Source organism: Protopterus annectens, chromosome 2.part1 (genome assembly GCF_019279795.1).
Source record: "Protopterus annectens isolate FY-2018-M chromosome 2.part1, PAN1.0, whole genome shotgun sequence".
In the NCBI taxonomy this organism is placed as follows: domain Eukaryota; kingdom Metazoa; phylum Chordata; order Ceratodontiformes; family Protopteridae; genus Protopterus; species Protopterus annectens.
Window position 1 is genome coordinate 1,952,873,548 of NC_056729.1, and position 23,206 is coordinate 1,952,896,753.

At 38.1% G+C, this 23,206-nt stretch overlaps 1 protein-coding gene across 2 annotated transcripts in view; it reads left to right on the forward strand.

Moving 5' to 3' along the window:
* RAB23 (RAB23, member RAS oncogene family) overlaps positions 1–23,206 on the forward strand; it is a 907,660-nt gene that overhangs the window by 882,149 nt on the left and 2,305 nt on the right. The window lies entirely within an intron of this gene.

Consider the following 23,206-nt stretch of genomic DNA (forward strand, 5'->3'; position numbering starts at 1 on the left):
TTCCATTGGGGCTGGTTCTGTGTTTTGGATTGACATATATATATATATATATATATATATATATATATATATATATATATATATATATATATATATGGATGCAGTATCTTGCATCAAAATGACTTTTCATCTACAAGTGAAAAGCTGGTAGAGCTGATTGAAAATTACTGGCTTTTTCGTCATGAGATCACTGTACACTGATAATTGTTGCATGTGGGCTTCAGGCCAATTATTTTACATTAAGAAGGTTTGTGGTCAGCACTCTTGTGGAAGGAGAGGCTAGATTCTGCCCTTCTGAGCTGGGAATTTCTGGTTAAAGGCTTATTGTGCCTGCTTATTTGAACCATTTCTTTCTGAAATTGGTGCACCTTGTTTCCTGTAGTATAGACTAGATTCAGGCCTGCTGAATCTAGCTTTGTTTGCATAACTTGAACACTGATCCAGGCCATCTTTTTTTGGAGAAGGTTCCCCTGCATCCTAATGGCAGGAGTGTGCAGTTAGAACTTGTCTGATTAAAGACTGCTGGAACAGGGCTCAGTTTTGAGCTTTTTACTGGTTAAGTGGGTAATTTGTTTAAATTAGTTTGCTTGTTTTCTATTGTTATATAAAAAAAAACAAATTGCACTTTATTCATCTGCTTTTACTGTATTTGTGTTTATTCCTACTTTATTACTTTATTTTGCTTTTGCTGCCTGTTCTTAAAAGTACTTAATTGCATTTATTCTGGTGCATTTATTGCTGCTTGTTAGTAGCCTGATTAAATTGTAACGGTTATTCTAAGTCTTTGGTTTACGCACTTGGGCCTCAGACCAGTTGTTTTACATTAAGAAGGTGTGGTCTGCACTCTTGTGGGAGGAGAGCGTAGATTCTGCCCTTCTGAGCTTGGAGTTTCTAGTTAGAGGCTTATTGTGCCTGCTTATTTGAACTGTTTCTTTCTGAAATTGGTACGTCTTGTTTGCTATAGCATAGACTAGATTCAGACCTGCTGAATCTAGCTTTGTTTGTATAACTTGGGCACTAATCCAGGCCATCTTTTTTTGGAGAAGGTTCCCCTGCACCCTGGTGGCAGGAGTGTGCATTTAGAACTTGTCTGATCAAAGGACTACTGGAATGGGGGTCAGTTTTTTAGCTCTTATTAGTCAATTGGTTTAAATCTGTTTGCTCATTTGCTACTGTTAAAAAAAAATAATAAAATCTGCTGTTCAAATTTTCCCTTAGTACTAGTCAGTTTTTTAGTTTTAGCACTCAAATCTGTTTCTTTGAGCTCAGCACTTGTTCAGAACTCGTAAGCACTAAATAAGCTACTAATTACTACAGCACTCAACTTTCCTCACTTATCGAGAGGAAAACAGTTTTTAGTACTTAATAAAATAAGCACCTATCCAGGCATGTCTAAGGGTCACCTCCCGGTGTTTTCTCCTGTCTACCTGATGAATGTGGGCATCTTGGGGCAATGCAGCAATTGCCTCATGTAGACAGACAACCCTCTCCTCCTACCACCCAACACTACAACCTGTGAGAGATGCATTTGTATAGCCAAACTGAAAGCAAAGCTCTCTTCAGCCAAGACTGGACTAGACAGTCAAGAGAAGAAGGTAAACACTTGCACCACACCACACTCATCACATAGTCCCTCAAAACCTACACCACCAAAATCCACACACAGAAACCCAAAAACATTTGAGGAGGCTCTCAGTAATAATTTGCTCAAGCAACAGAGACCTCCAAAGCAGAAACGCAAGCAACCTCCACCCCCCCCAACACAACCCAACTGACACATAACCCACAGACTCAGTGTGCCAATCAACCACAGCCCATAAGGCAAAACAACGTACTGAACACACTAGTAAAAGGCGACTCTATAGTCAGGCACACTGATGTCCCACTCAACAGGCTAAACAAGAAGAAGGTTACTGTCAGCTGCCTGTCGGGTGCTAGAATCCATCACATAACCCATGCACTTAGATCACTCCACAACAAGTACAAATATGATTCTGTCATTGTCAATGTTGGTGTGAATGACCGGAGACGTACCTCCCTGGACTACATAAAAAGAGACATGGAAGAGCTCTCCGATCTTGTAGCCCAGACAGGTAGGTATGAACCTAGCCCTGAGTAGCATCCTGCCATCGCCCGGAATGATACCGCAGTATAAGGACAAAATGATAGACTTCAACAATTGGCTAAGCTTCTGCTGTCATTTGAAGGGGATCCAGTATCTGTCTGCTTGGGATGACATGATCGACAGACCACGATGCTTTGCCAGAGATGGCCTGCACCTGTTGCCCTTGGGATTCTGGATACTGGTTAAGGCTCTTGCCACACCTGTAGTGCCTTTTTTAGGCAAGGTTTGAATGACAAATTCACCACTGTAACGGGTACAAGCAAGCAAAATCTGAGGGTAATGCTTCTTGATGCTAGAAGTCTAAACCTCAAAATGCACTCACTCAAGGCACTCCTTAAAATGGAGAACATCGACATCTGTGCAGTGTCAGAGACCTGGTTCAAGGCTCCAGAGAGCACCCCTGCATTACTAGGCTATAATTCATACCACACGTTTCGGCCACCTAACCTGGACCAAAACACTAAAGGCAGCAGCGTGTCCATATTCATTAAGGATATCCACACCTCTAGGCTAGTTGCTCAGCGTAATGCATCCGAGATTATGCATTGCATTGTGTAACTAACTCTGGGCAAGACCGCAATCCAAATTGTAGCTTGCTACAGATACCCCACCATGCCCGAGGATTCCCACTCCTCATTTCTTGATTCACCGGAAAATATTAGGGTACAAGCCAACACCCTAATAATGGGTGACTTCAACTACCCCACCATTAACTTGGAAAACTACTCGTGTACCAACTCTTTTGCTCAACGTTTTCTGGAATTCATAAATTCCAATGCCTTGGATCAACTTATTCACACCCCCACCAGGGGCAGCAATATCCTTGACCTGGTCATTACCAACATGAGTGACCAGTGTTCCACACCAAAGGTCAGTTCCTCATTGGTCAGATCCGACCACAAGCTAATCATCCTAGACATCCACATCCTGCCCCCACCCCCCATTAGGGAAACTACCGTAAAAAATTTCTCCAAAGCCAACTTTACACTTCTTAAGACAGAAGTGGCAAACTTCACGACACCCATGTAGATGGACAATAGAGGTACGACTGATGAATCCTACACAATTGCACTTTATAAGCACTTGCACAAGTGCATGGATCATGCTATCCCTAATAGAACCAAGATGCCAGCCTCCAAAAAAAGGAAGCCAATCTGGTGGCCCCCTGCCATAAACAAACTCTACAACAGAAGAAAGAAACTGTTCCAAAAAAGAGGAAAATTCCATGATTGCAGGAACTCCCTGGTCAGCCTTAGTAAGAAGTTGAGATCCCTTATAAAATCCTCCAAAGCTAGTTATGAAAACAAAATCGCCAATGAAAACAAAATCACCAATGATTCTAAAGACAACCACAAAGCATTCTATAGCTATGTCAAGAATCTCAATGGCAATACACAGATCTCCTCTGAGTTACAGTACAATGGCACTAAATATACAGAACCAACTGATATTGCCAACAATCCTGGCAGATTCATTGCTAACTTTACCCCCCCCCCCTCACCCCCTAAAGGGCTCATCTCTATACCGGAAGAATGCAAAGTTCCTGTAATCACGGCTGCACAGGTAAAAAAAAACACACTCTCCAAAGCCAAGAACACTGCATCCATGGGACCTGACAACATCCCAGGCTGCGTTCTACACGGACTACATAAGGAACTGGCACCCCACCTAAGTACCATGTTCAGTCAATAGCCTTACCTCAGGATTTGTGCCCACTGAGTGTCACACAGTGATGGTTATCCCACTCCACAAAGGGGGATCCACCATGGACCCTGGGAACTACCACCCCATTAGCGTGATGAGCCTGATCTGCAAGGCCATGGAACATGTCATCATGGAACTTATAAACAAAGACATTGGTAGTCTCCAAACTCTGGACCCCACCCAGTTCGGGTTTGTAAAAGGTCGATCATGTCTCCTGACCCTGATAGACTTCTTTGAAGCAGTCACCAAAGCCGTAGACAAGGGTAAGGTGGTTCACACAGCCTATCTAGATCGCGCCAAGGCTTTCAACACCACCCCCCACTCTGGAATTATAGATAAACTCACTAAACCAGGTATAAATCCCTATGTCACAAGATGGATTGCCAAATGGCTCACTGACGGAACCCACACTGTTTTATAATTGTTTTATAATTTAAATCAATTACAAAGAAGTAGTTTGAATCTATTATGTAATGATGAAAGCGTGGTATTCAAACCTGCAGATAAAGGGGGGGGGGGTGGTAATAATGGACTCCAGCTTCTATAATAACCTGATGATCACGATGTTAAGTGATGAAACAGCATACACAAAGATTAGTAAAGCAGAAATTACACTAATAATAAAAAATGTTCAAGATTCCCTGTATGATCTTTTAATGACAAGATGCATTGATAAACAACTATATGAATATTTAGAAATAGAAGCCCCTTTAATTCCCATCATAAAGGGACTCCCTAAAATGCACAAAGGGATACATCCCCTGTCTGACCTATAGTATCAGGCCGACTATGGGTAACTGAGAATGCATCACATTATATACAATATAAATTGTCTCCTTTGGTAGATAAAATTCCCACTATTTTAAAGAATTCATACATATTGTTGGAAGATCTTAAAAATTCAACATGGATTGATAAAATAAATCAAGAGACATTGTTAGTTACTTTAGACATAAAGAATTTGTTCACAAGTATACCCAATGACTTTGGTGTAGAGGCGGTCAGAAGTTGTTTGAATGAATTTAAAATGGGTAGTCAGAATGAACAATTTGTGATTTGTGCATTATTGGAGCTCACACTTAATAATAATATTTTCATGTATCAGGATAAGACCTATAGACAGACATGGGGGGTAGCCATGGGCACCCCTGTGCAAATGTCTATGCCAATATAGCAGTATATGAATGGGAAAGAACACATATTTTAAATAATGAGATCTTCACCACAAAAATGTTATACTATAGGAGATTTGTGGATGACATTCTACTGTTTTGGAATGGGAGCAATGAGTCCTTAGAAGAATTTGTTAAGTACATGGAATCTACCACCTCCTTTCTTAGGTTCACCTACGAAGCTTCTTTACATAAGGTGAACTATTTAGATGTAGTAATAATGAAGAATGGTCTGAATGGATTTACTACCTCATTATTCAGAAAACCATGCTGGAAAAATGCCATATTACACCATGAGAGCATGCATCCGCGTCATATATTTCCTAATATTATAAATAATCAGATGGATAGAATAACTAAAATATGTAGTGATATGAAGGACAGAGAGGTGCTTTTGAGGTTTCAAAAAGAATGTTTTATGAATAGGGGATACCTGAGTATCTGCAACCAGAATCTGAGGATCAAACAAAGATAGTTTGTAGTGTTAAATACAAATCAAATGAATATGGGCACTTTACCAGATCAAGAAGGGGTAAAATACAATATGATATTAAATTTACAAATGATGTCCAATATATAAAAGAGATTATTCAGAAGAATTGGAAGTTACTTTACATGAATCATGATTTAAAGAACATGGTAGGAGCCCATCCTACCTTTAGATATATAGCAACTGTCCGAATCTGAAAAGACTATTATGTAAAGAGAAAACATTAAATATTCCTTTAGATATTAGGATGAAATATAGGCAAGGAACTTATCCATGCAATAAATGTTGTGTTTGTAAGCATATTAGTGTCCAACAATCTTTTGAAAATATGCAGACAGGTTATAGTTTTATACCTAATTTTTATGCCACTTGCGATACTAAAAATATCATATACTTGGCGACATGTGACTCTTGCAATGTATACTATGTGGGCATGACAACACGTAGGCTCAAAGATCGAGCCTATAATCATTTATATGACATACAAAAAATGAATACTAACAATGCTCTAGCTAGACATTGCCAGATATTTATATCACATTCATTTAAATTTAGAGTCCTACAGATACTTTACCCAAGTAGAAGGGAAGGTAATGCACGTGACACTTTAGAATTATATGAGTTAAAATGGATTTTATTACTCAGAGCACATATAGAGCCAGGCTTAAATACAGCGATTAATATCAGACCAGCGCTATTGTAAATATGATTGAAGTTGAATTTAATATATGAATAATTAACTGCACTAACATATAGAGTCTATAGAATATGCTCATAATTTATTTAAATCAATTTATTTGCTTCCATGTTTTATTTGATATTGTAATATGATGTAAATTTGATTTACATATCTGTTTTATTTTTTAAAGTATGTTCATATATTATATATATATATTATATTTTATTTTTTGGTATTATACATCATATTCTATTTTTGCCTTTTTGCATATTAGTTGTTGATTTGTCTATCATATACACGTATATTATTGGTGTAGATATATCGTATTTTATAATGATACTTTTGCACCAAGCATTTTTGTATAGATATTTTCTAACACAAAGTTTCATGTATATTACCATATACAAATACCCAAGTATAGCACTTTACTATATGTTTTATAACAGAATTAATGCAATGTAAGATTTTTAATATAGATAAATTTCTTTATAAGGAAACACTACAACATATTCAAGTGTACTAAGGAGACCATCCGAATGGATATAATATTAATAATGGTGAACTTCCCTAGTTTACCCTTGTAAATATTTGTTACATCTATTTTGAAAGTTGTAGTATAACTTTTTCAAAGTGTTTTCTCCACAGGAAATGTTTTCCTTATAAGGATTTGCTTCTAAGTAGCAATATAATTAATGATTCTTAATGTTTAATTGATATTTTCCCGCCGAATTTCAATTAATTGGATGTATGGTTTACTATATAAAATGAATCTATGTTATTTAGAATTTGTAACCTGAAGAAGCGCATTGTTAGATGCGTGAAAGCGTTTGTTTTATCCTAATAAAATAATATTTGCTGCTATCGTGGAGGCTTTGGTGATTTGCTGAACAATCTGCACCTTATTTCTTTACTGAAGCCCTGGATGGTCGTGCTGGGTCTGCTGCTGATATTTTGGATTCTTGTTTTCCTTTTTCCGGCTAACCGTCACACGATGGATAATCCTAACATTGAATTGGACTATACACCAAAAGTTATTAATGAAGGTATGAATTGGAATACCATCTTTCATCAACGTGAAAATTCTTTATTGAACTTTAATGTTCAAGGGAACACTGCACAGGAGGTGAATACCTACAGCGAAAATATGCAGGATTTCTATGAAGAGCTAAGAAGCTTGGAGAATAATCTCTATAAACTTCACAGATTAATCTGGCAGAGGAGACATCTGGAGGCATGCCAGCACTTTAAGGTCATTCCGCGGGGCATGCGCGTCCTCTGTATGCCTAGCTATGGAGAGACGCACCCAGATCTCCTACGAAAATGGCAACAGCTTAACTTAGAGCTTGGATATAGCTACCTAAAACTACTCATTGACTATTTCCAGCCCACGGAGAATGAACTTATTGAGAAAGTTGAAGGTGAGCATAAAAACATAATTACAAAGTACAAAAGTGAGCATTGCATATCTAAGCTGAATAATATGTTATCACAAGTGACTTTTTATAGTAACAAACTTGAACAAGTGAAGTTAAAAAAGCTGAAAAGAGACTGCAATGATTTTCATGTCGGCAATATCTTCATTTGGCCGAGGTATAATGAAACAGCAGCAGTTAGTGAGCCAAATCGGGCTAATAACAACCTGGCCAATAGCACGAATACTAACTTGACTCCTACCAACTTAGATAATGGTGCATCTAGTAGTCATGCACTTATTTCACCGCAAGCAGAAGTTGACATCACCTGTTCTAATTCATCCTTACCTTGTAATCAGCAAGGTCTAAAATTTCCAACAACAGGAGCTAGACCTAAAGAAGGTGTAAATATGCTGAGTTCCAGCTTAAACAAGGCTTCGGTTTTAAACTCTCCGCTCCCATACAGACAACGTGCCCCGTTGCGTTCCACCAGCAGGGGAAGGGGGAAGCGCAAGATGTCAGGAGACAACTGGCAGAACAGGAAAAAGAAATTCTAAATACCCTGTTTTTCAACATTTCATCTAGAGAATTAACAGAAACTGAATGTTCTATACTTAACAAAGGGTTGTCATACATACCCTCACGAGGCAGTGAATTATCAGAGACACTTATATTGCTTCGCAAATTTGCCAGGAAACTGACTTTAAGACTCTTGTTTCAGAATTCAGAATGTGTTGATGTCATATCTGAATCCATGGCTCCTAAACGGAAAAATACATTCACTTCACCGATACCTGGCTCCATAGAATGCTTTTTAAGAGCATGTGAATTTGATTTCTATAATTATTATAAAGAAAAAAGACATAGAAAATTGTTTTACAATTTAAACCAATTACAAAGAAGTAGTTTGAATCTATTATGTAATGATGAAAGCGTGGTATTCAAACCTGCAGATAAAGGGGGGGGGGTGGTAATAATGGACTCCAGCTTCTATAATAACCTGATGATCACGATGTTAAGTGATGAAACAGCATACACAAAGATTAGTAAAGCAGAAATTACACTAATAATAAAAAATGTTCAAGATTCCCTGTATGATCTTTTAATGACAAGATGCATTGATAAACAACTATATGAATATTTAGAAATAGAAGCCCCTTTAATTCCCATCATAAAGGGACTCCCTAAAATGCACAAAGGGATACATCCCCCACCAATACGGCCTATAGTATCAGGCCGACTATGGGTAACTGAGAATGCATCACATTATATACAATATAAATTGTCTCCTTTGGTAGATAAAATTCCCACTATTTTAAAGAATTCATACATATTGTTGGAAGATCTTAAAAATTCAACATGGATTGATAAAATAAATCAAGAGACATTGTTAGTTACTTTAGACATAAAGAATTTGTTCACAAGTATACCCAATGACTTTGGTGTAGAGGCGGTCAGAAGTTGTTTGAATGAATTTAAAATGGGTAGTCAGAATGAACAATTTGTGATTTGTGCATTATTGGAGCTCACACTTAATAATAATATTTTCATGTATCAGGATAAGACCTATAGACAGACATGGGGGGTAGCCATGGGCACCCCCTGTGCAAATGTCTATGCCAATATAGCAGTATATGAATGGGAAAGAACACATATTTTAAATAATGAGATCTTCACCACAAAAATGTTATACTATAGGAGATTTGTGGATGACATTCTACTGTTTTGGAATGGGAGCAATGAGTCCTTAGAAGAATTTGTTAAGTACATGGAATCTACCACCTCCTTTCTTAGGTTCACCTACGAAGCTTCTTTACATAAGGTGAACTATTTAGATGTAGTAATAATGAAGAATGGTCTGAATGGATTTACTACCTCATTATTCAGAAAACCATGCTGGAAAAATGCCATATTACACCATGAGAGCATGCATCCGCGTCATATATTTCCTAATATTATAAATAATCAGATGGATAGAATAACTAAAATATGTAGTGATATGAAGGACAGAGAGGTGCTTTTGAGGTTTCAAAAAGAATGTTTTATGAATAGGGGATACCCTGAGTATCTGCAACCAGAATCTGAGGATCAAACAAAGATAGTTTGTAGTGTTAAATACAAATCAAATGAATATGGGCACTTTACCAGATCAAGAAGGGGTAAAATACAATATGATATTAAATTTACAAATGATGTCCAATATATAAAAGAGATTATTCAGAAGAATTGGAAGTTACTTTACATGAATCATGATTTAAAGAACATGGTAGGAGCCCATCCTACCTTTAGATATAGCAACTGTCCGAATCTGAAAAGACTATTATGTAAAGAGAAAACATTAAATATTCCTTTAGATATTAGGATGAAATATAGGCAAGGAACTTATCCATGCAATAAATGTTGTGTTTGTAAGCATATTAGTGTCCAACAATCTTTTGAAAATATGCAGACAGGTTATAGTTTTATACCCAATTTTTATGCCACTTGCGATACTAAAAATATCATATACTTGGCGACATGTGACTCTTGCAATGTATACTATGTGGGCATGACAACACGTAGGCTCAAAGATCGAGCCTATAACCATTTATATGACATACAAAAAATGAATACTAACAATGCTCTAGCTAGACATTGCCAGATATTTATATCACATTCATTTAAATTTAGAGTCCTACAGATACTTTACCCAAGTAGAAGGGAAGGTAATGCACGTGACACCTTAGAATTATATGAGTTAAAATGGATTTTATTACTCAGAGCACATATAGAGCCAGGCTTAAATACAGCGATTAATATCAGACCAGCGCTATTGTAAATATGATTGAAGTTGAATTTAATATATGAATAATTAACTGCACTAACATATAGAGTCTATAGAATATGCTCATAATTTATTTAAATCAATTTATTTGCTTCTATGTTTTATTTGATATTGTAACATGATGTAAATTTGATTTACATACCTGTTTTATTTTTTAAAATATGTTCATATATGATATATAAATATTATATTTTATTTCTTGGTATTATACATCATATTCTATTTTTGCCTTTTCGCACATTAGTTGTTGATTTGTCTATCATATATACGTATATTATTGGTGTAGATATATCGTATTTTACAATGATGCTTTTGCACCATGCATTTTTGCATAGATATTTTCTAACACAAAGTCTTATATATATTACCATATACAAATACCCAAGTATAGCACTTTACTATATGTTTTATAACAGAATTAATGCAATGTAAGATTTTTATTATAGATAAATTTCTTTATAAGGAAATACTACAACATATTCAAGTGTACTAAGGAGACCATCCGAATGGATATAATATTAATAATGGTGAACTTTCCTAGTTTACCCTTGTAAATAGTTGTTACATATATTTTGAAAGTTGTAGTATAACTTTTTCAAAGTGTTTTTTTCACAGGAAATGTTTTCCTTATAAGGATTTGCTTCTAACTAGCAGTATAATTAATGATTTTTAATGTTTAATTGATATTTTCCCGCCGAATTTCAATTAATTGGATGTATGGTTTACTATATAAAATGAATCTATGTTATTTAGAATTTGTAACCTGAAGAAGCGCATTGTTAGATGCGTGAAAGCGCTTGTTTTATCCTAATAAAATAATATTTGCTGCTATCGTGGAGGCTTTGGTGATTTGCTGAACAAACGGACTACATAAGGAACTGGCACCCCACCTAAGTACCATGTTCAGTCAATAGCCTTACCTCAGGATTTGTGCCCACTGAGTGTCACACAGTGATGGTTATCCCACTCCACAAAGGGGGATCCACCATGGACCCTGGGAACTACCACCCCATTAGCGTGATGAGCCTGATCTGCAAGGCCATGGAACATGTCATCATGGAACTTATAAACAAAGACATTGGTAGTCTCCAAACTCTGGACCCCACCCAGTTCGGGTTTGTAAAAGGTCGATCATGTCTCCTGACCCTGATAGACTTCTTTGAAGCAGTCACCAAAGCCGTAGACAAGGGTAAGGTGGTTCACACAGCCTATCTAGATCGCGCCAAGGCCTTCAACACCACCCCCCACTCTGGAATTATAGATAAACTCACTAAACCAGGTATAAATCCCTATGTCACAAGATGGATTGCCAAATGGCTCACTGACGGAACCCACACTGTGAAAGTAGCAGACTCCAAATCTGACTTCAAACCAGTGACAATTGGAGTACCACAAGGTTCAGTCCTGGGTCCTCTCCTGTTTGGTATCTACTTCTCTGAAGTACAGGCTAACACAGAAGGTCTTTGGCTAATGAAGTTCACAGATATCTGCAAACTACGAGCCATAATCGAAACTCCTAACGATGTGGACATCCTACAAAAGGGCCTCACTGAGACAGATGCCTGGTGTCAAAGTCCTGGCCTCAAGCTCAATGCCAAAAAGTGCATTGTCATCCCCTTTGGTAAAAACTCTGTACCCATGAACTACCATGTAGCCGGTAGTAAACCTAACACTGAAAGTGTGATAAGAGACCTTGGGACACAGATGGACAGTAGTCTCTCCTTTGATAATCACATCGCCACAGTAGTCAGGAAATCCTTTTACATGGCACACCTCATCACAAAAGGTTTCTCATCCAGGAAAAAAGAGTTCATTGTTCCCCTTTACTTGTCACTCATTAGACCCATTATATAGAGTACAACACCCCTTTTGGTATGTACCTCACAAGACATCTACAACAACTGGAAAGGCTGCAGAAATACCTCACAAAGAGGAGTACTGGCCTCAAACAGATGCCCTATGCAGACCATCTCAAAATTCTCCAGCTTTACTCTGCCGCATATTGCCTACTTGGAGGCAATTTCTGCCTAACATACAAAGCTATGTCAAACCCAGAGCTGTTGGACATGCTCCACTTAAAGAAATCCCAATCCCTCCGAGCTACACACTCTAGGGACCTAAACCTTGTCACCACAATAAACAGAACATGCTGGAGGGATAGATTCCTGTCCCAGAGACTTCCCATACCTGGAACAAAATACCTATCTATATCAAACAAAGCTCCTCATTAGCACTCTTCAAGAAAATCTTGATGATTGGATGAGAAATAGGAAATTCAACCCGGGGATCACTTCTGTGTTCTGCTCGACAGTGGCACAGGAAAATAATTTTCCTGGGTGGCGAAAGCCAGGGTACCTTTTTGGCTAGGCTTATATAGGCCCTAGGGCTAATAGCCTAGTACCTACCTATGAACCTATATGCCCTTTTCCTCACTATGGTGTGATCTTGGAGTTGGTATATATCATTACCTGCTGTCTGTTTAACTGAAGTAATGGCAATGGATTAACTCAAGTGTGTGATGGTAAATTCATTTTTTTTTTTTTTTACTGTTTCAAGATTTTTTTTTATATGACATATACATCGAGTACTTGCTGGTGTCTTCAACTGCGGTGGTGGTGCTGTGGTAGCATTGTCGCCTCACAGTAAGATGTTGTCCTGTTCGATTCTCAGCTAAAGCGTCTTCTGTGTGGAGACATGCGTGAATGGGCGTACCTTCGTTGAAGGTTGTGCGTCAGGGCTGGCAACTCAGCACGTAAAAATCTACTGCCAATCATTAGCGGACTGGAGTTCCGGTGTGGCGACCCCTAACCGGGAAAAGCCGAAAGACACAACAACAACTTGCTGGTGTCTTCATTTGTATACTTTAATTTATTATTATTTTAACATGAGCTATGTCATATAGTAATTAGATAACATTTGCCGTTTGATTTACGGGATATGAAAATGGTATTACATTTGATCCCCTTCCTGTGAGTGCAGACTATTGCAGTCCCTGTTGCCTTGTAAACTGCTGTAATTTGTGCTGTGTAACTGCTTTTATACACACACATTTCTTATAAACGTACCCTTACTTATTGAACTGCTCACATGTCTGTTGTAGCCCTACATGTTAAACCATTTCCTCTCTCTAATTCGTTCTGCTTTTGAGAAGCACTCATAGCTTGCTTCCTGTACACTAAAATAGTGAGTTCATTTCACATAATTCCAGTAAGGACAATGCCTGCAACTACCCCTTATAACCTCACTTAACACAGTTTTGCAAGTGAAATTGGTGACTATTTTGTAACCAAGCATCCATCTTTACATACATTCACGTACAAAGAAGATATAAAACTACTGGAAAAAAATAAAACATTCAGTAATGCAAAAATAACTCTATACCCATTGAACTATTTCTACACGGCAATATCCAACCAGATCCAGATCCGAAATACCACTGCTCAGACATTAACAAAAGTAACCCACCAATGTGAATACAAGTGTGCCTCATGAATACCAGGACTATTTGCAGTAAAATCAGTGAGCTACACTTGTTGAGAGAAAATCATAAACCTGATATACTCACTGCAACAGAAACCTGGCTAAAACCAAATGTACAAAACAAAGGAATACTCCCCCAAGAATACAACATGCTTAGACTAGACAGATTAACCAAAGATCAAGTGGAATTATATCTCCATTTTCTGACAAAAATAAACACTTTCTGTAAACCCATGTCAGCTTCTGATAAGACATCTGAAGTACTTCTAACAGCCCTCAGAATAAATAACTTTAAACGTGCACACTACTGTCTGTATTCCTCAAAATGCTATAACAAAAAATGTTGACACTTTGAGATATATTGTCTTGGATAACGTCTCATATAAAGACAGATGTACTAGCACTTTGTGATGTTAACATAGCTTAGACAAAACTATCCTCTCAACAAACACCAGGTACAAATTTAATGCCTTTCAACTTATTTGGTCTTATACAACAGTAGGAAGACATAACATACTTGACCAGGATGCTATCCTCAATTTAAAAACAACATAATTAACCTAGGCACACTACCCGACTCAATAAGTGACCACCACCTCATATTCATAATACTGATTTCAGCAAAAACAACAAAGCAAACAAATTACAAATGGGTTACATAAAAAAATGCTTGCTAAAATAAATACCTCTTGATGAAGCTGTAAGCTTTCTATCGAAGCTTTTTAAAAATTCTCAGTTCAGTAGCACTTCTATGGAGAGATTACATAAAAAAATCAATCATACCGTCTTTCCTCAGAAACCAAGCAAATTATGGTAAGAGTCCAAGCATGAAGAACCTGGAAAAAAGAACAAACTAATACAGCTTTACAAAACTGCAGATGCCTTGAAAATAAGGTAAATATACATTGCAAAGATGAAAAGAAGAATGTTTTGTATAGATTGCAAACAACAAGAGTAACCCAAAGGAATTTGAAGCACTGTCAATAATTTATTAAAATCTGACAAAGACAAAAAAAACTATACAAAGACATACTGTCACACAAATCAGATTTTTTTTTTTACAGGATGCAATATCCAATCAACAAAGCCAAACAGCCACAATTCTACCAGATGAAAAACCACTGCAGTATTTTTAACCTTCACTTTCAATCTGCAGAATATATTAAAAAAATGCTGCTTTTGAGCAAACAGGTTTTAATTTCTTGAGTAACCTATCAGAATACTTTCATGTAGGACCAGATGACACTGTTGCATATCCAATATAACCCTAATTCATTTTTATTCCCCAGACCAAGTCTCCTACTTGGCTGCCCCATTTCCTTCCAGCCACTGAATAGTTAATTTAAAACACACCTGCCTCACATAGCTGACCATCAGAACTTGCTTGAAGCCTTAGAAAACCCCTTCTCAGTGTAAAAATGAATTGAGCAGGAGTACCTATCCTTCTCAGAGTTAGCAGACTTCTGCAGTCTCAGTGCTAAAATTAATTGAGCAGAAGTACATATCCTTCTTAGAACTAGCAAAACTTTGCAGTCTCATTTAGTTATAAAAAAAAGTGTCTGTCAGTATTGGTGCAGAAAGTTCAGATGTTAGAAGGCATCTCATTTCCTTTGTTCCCATTTACTCTAAATTTTTGTAACAGACTTGTTCTACTATTAATTATCAGGTCTGTGCAGCCTGAATACCCAACTGATACACTGAATAAAACACAAAAGTAAACAGTACTGGCCCTGTTAACTTTTAATCACCTAATTTTTGTCTCTTTTCCTGGTATTAAAACTATAGTAATGGTAGAGGGCATAAACCCCTCTTACCTTAGCTCTTAATTTTAAAAATTCGTTTTTTTTTTTTTTTTCGCATCACATTCAGCCTACTGTTGGTGAAACGCGCTCTGTTCTCCTACCTTACCCTTAATTACCACCCACCACCTCTTCCATTACATTTGTACTCTTACTAGCTCCTCCCACTTATTCAAATCCAATCACCATTCACTTCTCATCTTTTTTTCACCATATATGTAGATTTCCAAACCTCACAGTCTACCACATCATTAAACATTACCACCATGTTGCTTACAAGGGGTGAGAGAAATAACAATACCTGGGCAATCCCGACTGGAACCCCGACTACAACCCAGGTCCCAGGCTCAGACGGAGGGAACCACTCACAATAACAGGTACAATAATAACAACAACAACAGGTACCACAATAACAGGTGCTCCACTTATCTGGAACCACTCTGTTAAAGCACTGACTGAAGAGGAAAAAAGTGTGCTGTCCAAAGGACTTACTTTTGTACCAAGCTGCAGGAGTGAGGTTGCTCAGGTACTGATAGACCTTAAAATGTTTGTGAGGAAGCTCAACTTAAGGGTACGGTTTCATGGCAAAAGTAATGGCACTGAAAATAAGCCTATTGATGAAACTATAAAAAGGCCTAGCAGCTGTTGTCCACCACTACATCAAACACTAGCTGCTTTCGAAGTGAAATGTGAGATGGATATCAGGAAACTGCTTAAAAAACCTCCTAAGAAAAAAACTTTATAACTTAACACAGGGAGAAGGCCCTAGGCAATGATAAATCCAGGCATGTAATGAAGGCAGACAAGGGAGGAGGTATACTTGTGACTGATACCACTAGCTACAACCAATAAGATAGAGAACATGCTGGAGGATAACAGATTTTATGAGTTATTTACCATGGATGACACAAAAAGAGCATATGATTTATGGAACACTAATCTCACCACATTATGGAAAGAAAAACTTATCACTGAAAATCTTTATAATTATTTATGGAGCCCATGCCCACGTTTACCTTACTTTTTTGGAATACCAAAGTCACACAAGAACAGAGAAGACCCACCTTATAGACCGGTGGTAGCAAGTGGAGGTTCCCTTACTGAAGCCACAGCCATTTACCTTGATTACTTGCTGAAACCTCAAGCAGAAAAGAATAAGTCATACATAAGAGATTCAATGGATTTTTTGAAGAAAATAAAAAACATTACAGTGCAAGCTGACAGTATTTTGGTAACTATTGATGTGGAATCCTTATACACAGTGCTCCCTCACAATTACTGTAGAACAGCAGCTATGGAGTCTTTTAAGAAACATAATCAGGGTACACAGGCACAACTGCAAAGGTTAAGCAAGCTCATTAATCTTGTACTGGACTTCAATTTCTTTACTTTCAATGGCAAACACTACAAACAAAAAACTGGTATAGCAATGGGGGCTGCCATGGCTCCCAGCATAGTTAACATAGCCTTGTGCAAATGGGAGGAGGACTTTGTGTTAAACAACACAGACTACATGCAGCATAGCACATGCTATTTACGTTTTATTGATGTCTTTATTGTGTGGGAAGGTAACACCTTGCAGCTTGGAGATTTTATCACTTACCTCAAATAAACAACCCCCTTCCTGAAGTTTACCTCTTCCCATAGCTGTACTTCAACCACTTTCTTAGATATGCAGATTTCCAAGGACACCAACAATAACAGAATCACCACTGATCTATTCAGAAAACCAGCGAGGGTTAACTTATTACTCCACAGTAAAAGTCTACATTCTACAAAAACCAAGTATAATGTAGTGAAGTCCCAAGGCTGTGGATTAGCTCGAATTACCACAGAGATGGAACTATTTTTGAGAAACCTGAACAACTTCGAGAATGATTTTCTAGTGAGAGGCTATGAAAGTCAGATGTTAAAAAACATCCTGGAACCCATTATAGAACTGAAAAGGACTGAAGCACCTTCACTCCACCTCCCCAGTAGAAAAATGTTAAGTAATTCCACAGAGAATAACAAATGGAAAAAATAGCTGCATCCTGACATACAGTTTAGATTATCACAGTATCAAAAATATTATTGAAGAAAACTGGGACATTGTCACAGGAAACCCTTTTTTGATTAACATCTGAGGTGAAGCCCCATCATTTGTTTATAGGAAGGCCAGGAACATTAGAAGTTTTGTTGAATTTAAACCTAGACCATGTGAGAAAAGCACTAAAAGATGTGAAACTAATTGTACATTTTGTATATTTATACAGCAAGGTGATAGTTTTTTTTGCCCTTATTTAAAGAAGATCATTAAAATCAGTGCAGGGGGTGACTGTAACCCTAAAAAAGTAATTTACAGGGCACAGTGCAATGAATGTGATGCATTCTATGTGGGCAAGACTGTAAATAAACTCAAGCGTAGGATTTCATGTCATCTGTCAGAAATGCGCTCTGGATGTAAAAATAATGCACTAGCCAAATACCTTTCTCTTCATAAAAGACACACAGGTTTTAAGTTCCAGATCCTGGATCGCATAGACATGGGTGATCTTGAAGGAGACATCCCAAATATTCTGGAGAAACATGAACTCATGTGGCAATTAAAGCTGAACTCTTTTAGGAAGCCTGGACTAAACTACTACTGTTCAATTAAAAGTGCACTGGAACTTAGAAAATTATCACATTGTTTACATGACTAATTGTGTTTTATTTTATTTTATTCTACAAATTGGTTTTAAATACCATGTTAAATCAGTTGAAATTTAAGTGTATATTTTGTTTCCATCATCATACATACATTTTTTTCTTATTTTTATTTTTTTCTGGTTCTTTTTTCCACTTTATTCAAAATGATGTGTAATAACAATACTAACTAATTATACAATTATATAGGTTTTTAGGGTTCTTGTACACTGACCTGAAGAAGTCTAGAAGGACGAAAGCGATCTTTATTAACAATAGGTTATGAAAATAGAAATTGATTTTTACATGCAAAATGTATATGCATATATTTATATATATTTTTTGATTGCCAAATGAACTAAGGTTGATGTATTTCCAGCCATGTAGTATATTGTCTTGGATAAAATCACAGACTTAATAATCTAATTAATGTTGTTTGTCTTTCGGCTTTTTCCCGGTAAGGGGTCGCCACAGTGGAACTCCAGTCCGCTAATGATTGGCAGTAAATTTTTACGAAACGCCGAGGTGCCAGCTCGACGCCCAACCTTTAACGAAGGCACGCCCATTTATGCACGCATGTCTTTCGAACGCTACCCAACCGCGGGGAGGACATGCAGACTCCACACAGAAGGCACTCCCAAGCCAAGCCGAGAATTGAACAGGAGAACCTCTTGCTGTGAGGTAACAACGCTACCGCCGTACCACCGCGCCATTAATAATCTACTTAATAATTTGGTTAAATAAGAGGTACCACATCATTATATAATTTTATTTAAAGTACATAAGGGTTATATATTATTATGACAGCTACTAAGTAGGGCAGGACCAGCTCGTATGTCACACTAATGGGGGAAGGGATGTGAATTTAACATGTGCACCAATAACACTTTGTTTTACAGCACAATAAACCACTCCCATGCCTGATAAAAAGTATATATATATTTAGAAAGCTTGTGAGGAAATTATTACTCTATTTTTGTTTTACTTGGATCTCTAGTCTGTGTACTTAATAAAGGATTTTCAACTGGAAACAGACTGCCTGCCTTGCTTGGATTACTTACAAATGCTTGGATTACTTTTGAATACTTAGTAATGCTGTACAATTATATATTTTCTGTTACCTTTTGTTTTGTTTTGACTTAAGACAAGTTTACATTCGCTACTTCTACTACTATTGTCTGATCTGATTAATATACAGTGATTAACTAGAAATATATGGACTGAAAATCTTCCACACAGAGAAGTTACTTACACTGTTTTACATTTTTGTCCTGAATTTTCTAACTCTACTTTTTCTAAGCCCTACACAAACAAATCCTACACTACTTGACTGCCACTCCTCTGTCACTAACTCTACTGTCTCTGTCAGCATACTTTCAAATTGTATCTCATGAACTTTTGTACTCCCCCTAACCAACTCTAATACATGTATGCACACTTCACACTGACTGTTTCTCCTAAACTTCTAATATTTCACATTCTTGCTAAAAATAATTCTTTGAAATGTGAAATCCTCACCAAATTAACACGTAATATCTGACAAGTGATGTTATTTCTCTCTGTGGAGACATACACAAAAACCCTGGACCAGACAATTTACATCCATCACACAATACCTCTTTACAATAAAACAAACTCCACCATCCCTCTCTTCCAAAAACTAAGCTGTAGCATCTTACCCTTACGTGCAAATATTAGAAGTTTCAACATATGCATATATTGTAAATACATTAAACTAATAAAAATTTCCTTTAAAAAATAGTTTAAACAGAATTTCAGACCTACATGTATGTGTTTCTACCTACTTTGTTTTACTTTTGCATCATCTTAAAAGTACTCAGTTGTATTTATTACTACTTGGTGTAACTCATTCTAAGCCTTTTGGTTTAAACACTTGGGCTTTGGACCACTTGTTTTGCACTGAGAGGGTTTGTGGTCTGCACTGTAGTGGCAGAACAGGTAGCTTACATCCTTCTAGGTTGGGAACTGCTGATTGAGGGCTCAGTGTCTGCTATTCTAAAAGTGTATTAATTCTGGTTTAAGCACTTGGGCTTTCAGGCCAGTTATTTTACATTAAGAGGGTTCGTGGTCTGCACTCTTGTGGGAGGAGAGGCTGGACTCTGCCCTTCTGAGCTGGGAATTTCTGGTTAAAGGCTTATAGTGCATGCATATCTGAATTGTTTCTTACTGAAGTTGGTGCACCTTGTTTGCTGTGGCATAGACTGGATTCGGGCCTGCTGGATCTAGCTTTGTTTGTGTAACTTGAGCACTAATCCAGGCATTCTCTAAAGTATTCAATTGTATTTATTACTGCTTGGTAGTAACTTGATTAAAGTGTAGCTATCATTCTAAGTCTTTTGGATTAAGCACTTGTGCTTCAGACCAGTTGTTTTACATTAGGAAGGTTTGTGGCATGCACTGTGGTGGCAGGACAGGTAGCTTTCATCCTTCTAAGTTGGGAACTGCTGATTGAGAGCCCAGTGTGTTATTCTTAAAGTGTATTAGTTCTGGTTTAAGCACTTGGTCTTCAGGCCAGTTATTTTACATTAAGAAGGTTCGTGGTCTGCACTCTTGTGGGAGAAGAGGTTGGACTCTGCCCTTCTGAGCTGTGAATTTCTGGTTAAAGGTTTATAGTGCCTGAATATTTGAACTGTATCTTACTGAAATTGGTACACCTTGTTTGCTGTAGCATAGACTAGATCCAGGCCTGCTGAATCTAGCTTTGTTTATATGCTTGTTGTTTGTTTGCTTGTTATTTCCCTGGAACGCTAATTCCACCTAATACTGTGGCTTCTCAGCTTCTGTGGATCACTAGTGATATCTGCATTGCTTACTGTACTTATTTCCTTGTTTCACTTGAAAGAAAGTTACTGTTTGTCGTTTTTGCATTTAAGTTACCTGTAACACATTGCACTTAAGTTACCTGGCACTTGCTCACTAAAGCAATTATATAAGTCAGCACTAAAAATTAAAAGCACTGCACCCTCACTCCCCACTGGCCCTTGTTTTCAATTATTAAGGAATTCCCAATACTATTCTAGCATGTCCAAAGGTCAGTTGTCAATCTCCTCTCCGGTCCAGCTGGTGAATCTGGGAATCTTGAGGCAATGTTACAACTGCCTCATGTACACAGACGACCCTCTCCTCCTCCCAACAAATTCCAGCACGTGAGAGATGCAACCATATAGCCAAACTGGAGACTAAACTCTCTCAACTCAGTACTGGCATAACCAGTCAGGAGGAGAAGGAAACCACACTCATTACAATTCCAGTCTCACATAGACCTACCACGACAGCAAACCAAACACATAATCACACAAAAACATACTCGGAGGCTCTAAATAAAGATCTGCCTAAGCAGCAGAGACCTCCAAAGCAGACACCCAAGCAACCGCTACCCCAAAACAAAACACGTGCAACACATATCTCACAAAGCCAGTGTGCCGAACAGTCACAGCCTTTAAGACTAAACAACACACCTGAAACACTTGTAATAGGTGACTCTATCATCAGGCACACTGACGTCCCGCTCACCAGGCTGAACAAGGAGAGGGTCACGGTGAGCAGCCTGTCGGGCGCTAGGATCCGCCACATAACATAAGCACTCAGGTCACTCCAAGGCAAGTACAAATATGACTCAGTCATTCTCCATGCTGGTGTGAATGACCTGAGACGTACCTCCCTGGACTACATGAAAAGAGACATAAAGGAGCTCTCTGAGCATGTAGCCCAGGCCGGTATGACCCTGACCTTGAGTAGCATCTTACCCTCACCAAGAATGATGCCACAATATGAAGACAAGATGATCAATTTCAACAATTGACTTAAGTACTGGTGTCATTCAAAGGGGATCCAATGCCTGTCAGCTTGGGATGATATGCTCGACAAGCCACGATGCTTCGCTAGGGACAGCTTGCACCTGTCACCCTGGGCTTTCGGATATTGGCAAAGGCTCTTGCTACCCCCATAGTGCCTTTTTTAGGCAAGGCTCAAAAGACAAACCCACCTCCATAGGTATCACAAGGGATAAGAAACTAAGAGTAATGCTACTCAATGCCAGAAGTCTAAACCTCAAGATGCACGCACTCGAAACTCTCCTTAGCATGGAGAACATCGATATCTGTGCAGTAACAGAAACCTGGTTCAGGGCTCCCGAGAGCACCCCAGCATCATACCATGCTTTTCGGCCCCAAAACTTGGACCGAACCACAAAAAGAGGGGGAGTATCGGTATTCATCAAACATACCCACACCTCCAGGTTGGTGGCAAAGCACGAAGCATCAGAGACTATCCATGTGCAACTAACAGTGGGTAAAACTGCCTTCCACTTTATAGCCTGCTACAGACCACCCTCCCAAACCCAGGAACCCCACTCGGCCTTCCTGAGAACACTGGAAAATATGAAGGTCTCTCCAAACACCATTATATTGGGTGACTTCAACTACCCAAACATAGACTGGGAGCATTACTCTAGCTCCAACACCCTAGCCCAAAGGTTCCTTGAATTTATAAACTCAAATGCTATGGAACAACTTGTTACCACTCCCACAAGAGGGGAAAACATACTGGACCTGATCATCACCAACATGAGGACTCTATGCTCCAGACCAGAAATGTATCCCTCACTGGTAAGATCAGACCATAAACTAATCTCACTGGATATTCACATCCCGACCCCACCCCCTGCCCAGAAAACCACAGTGAAAAACTTCTCTAAAGCAAATTTCACACTCCTCAAAACCGAGGTGGAATCCTTCAAAGCCCCGGGCCTGTGGAAAATACGGCCCAGACCGCAGAATCCTTTATAAACGCATTCTATGAACACCTTCAGGAATGCATGGATCATGCGATCCC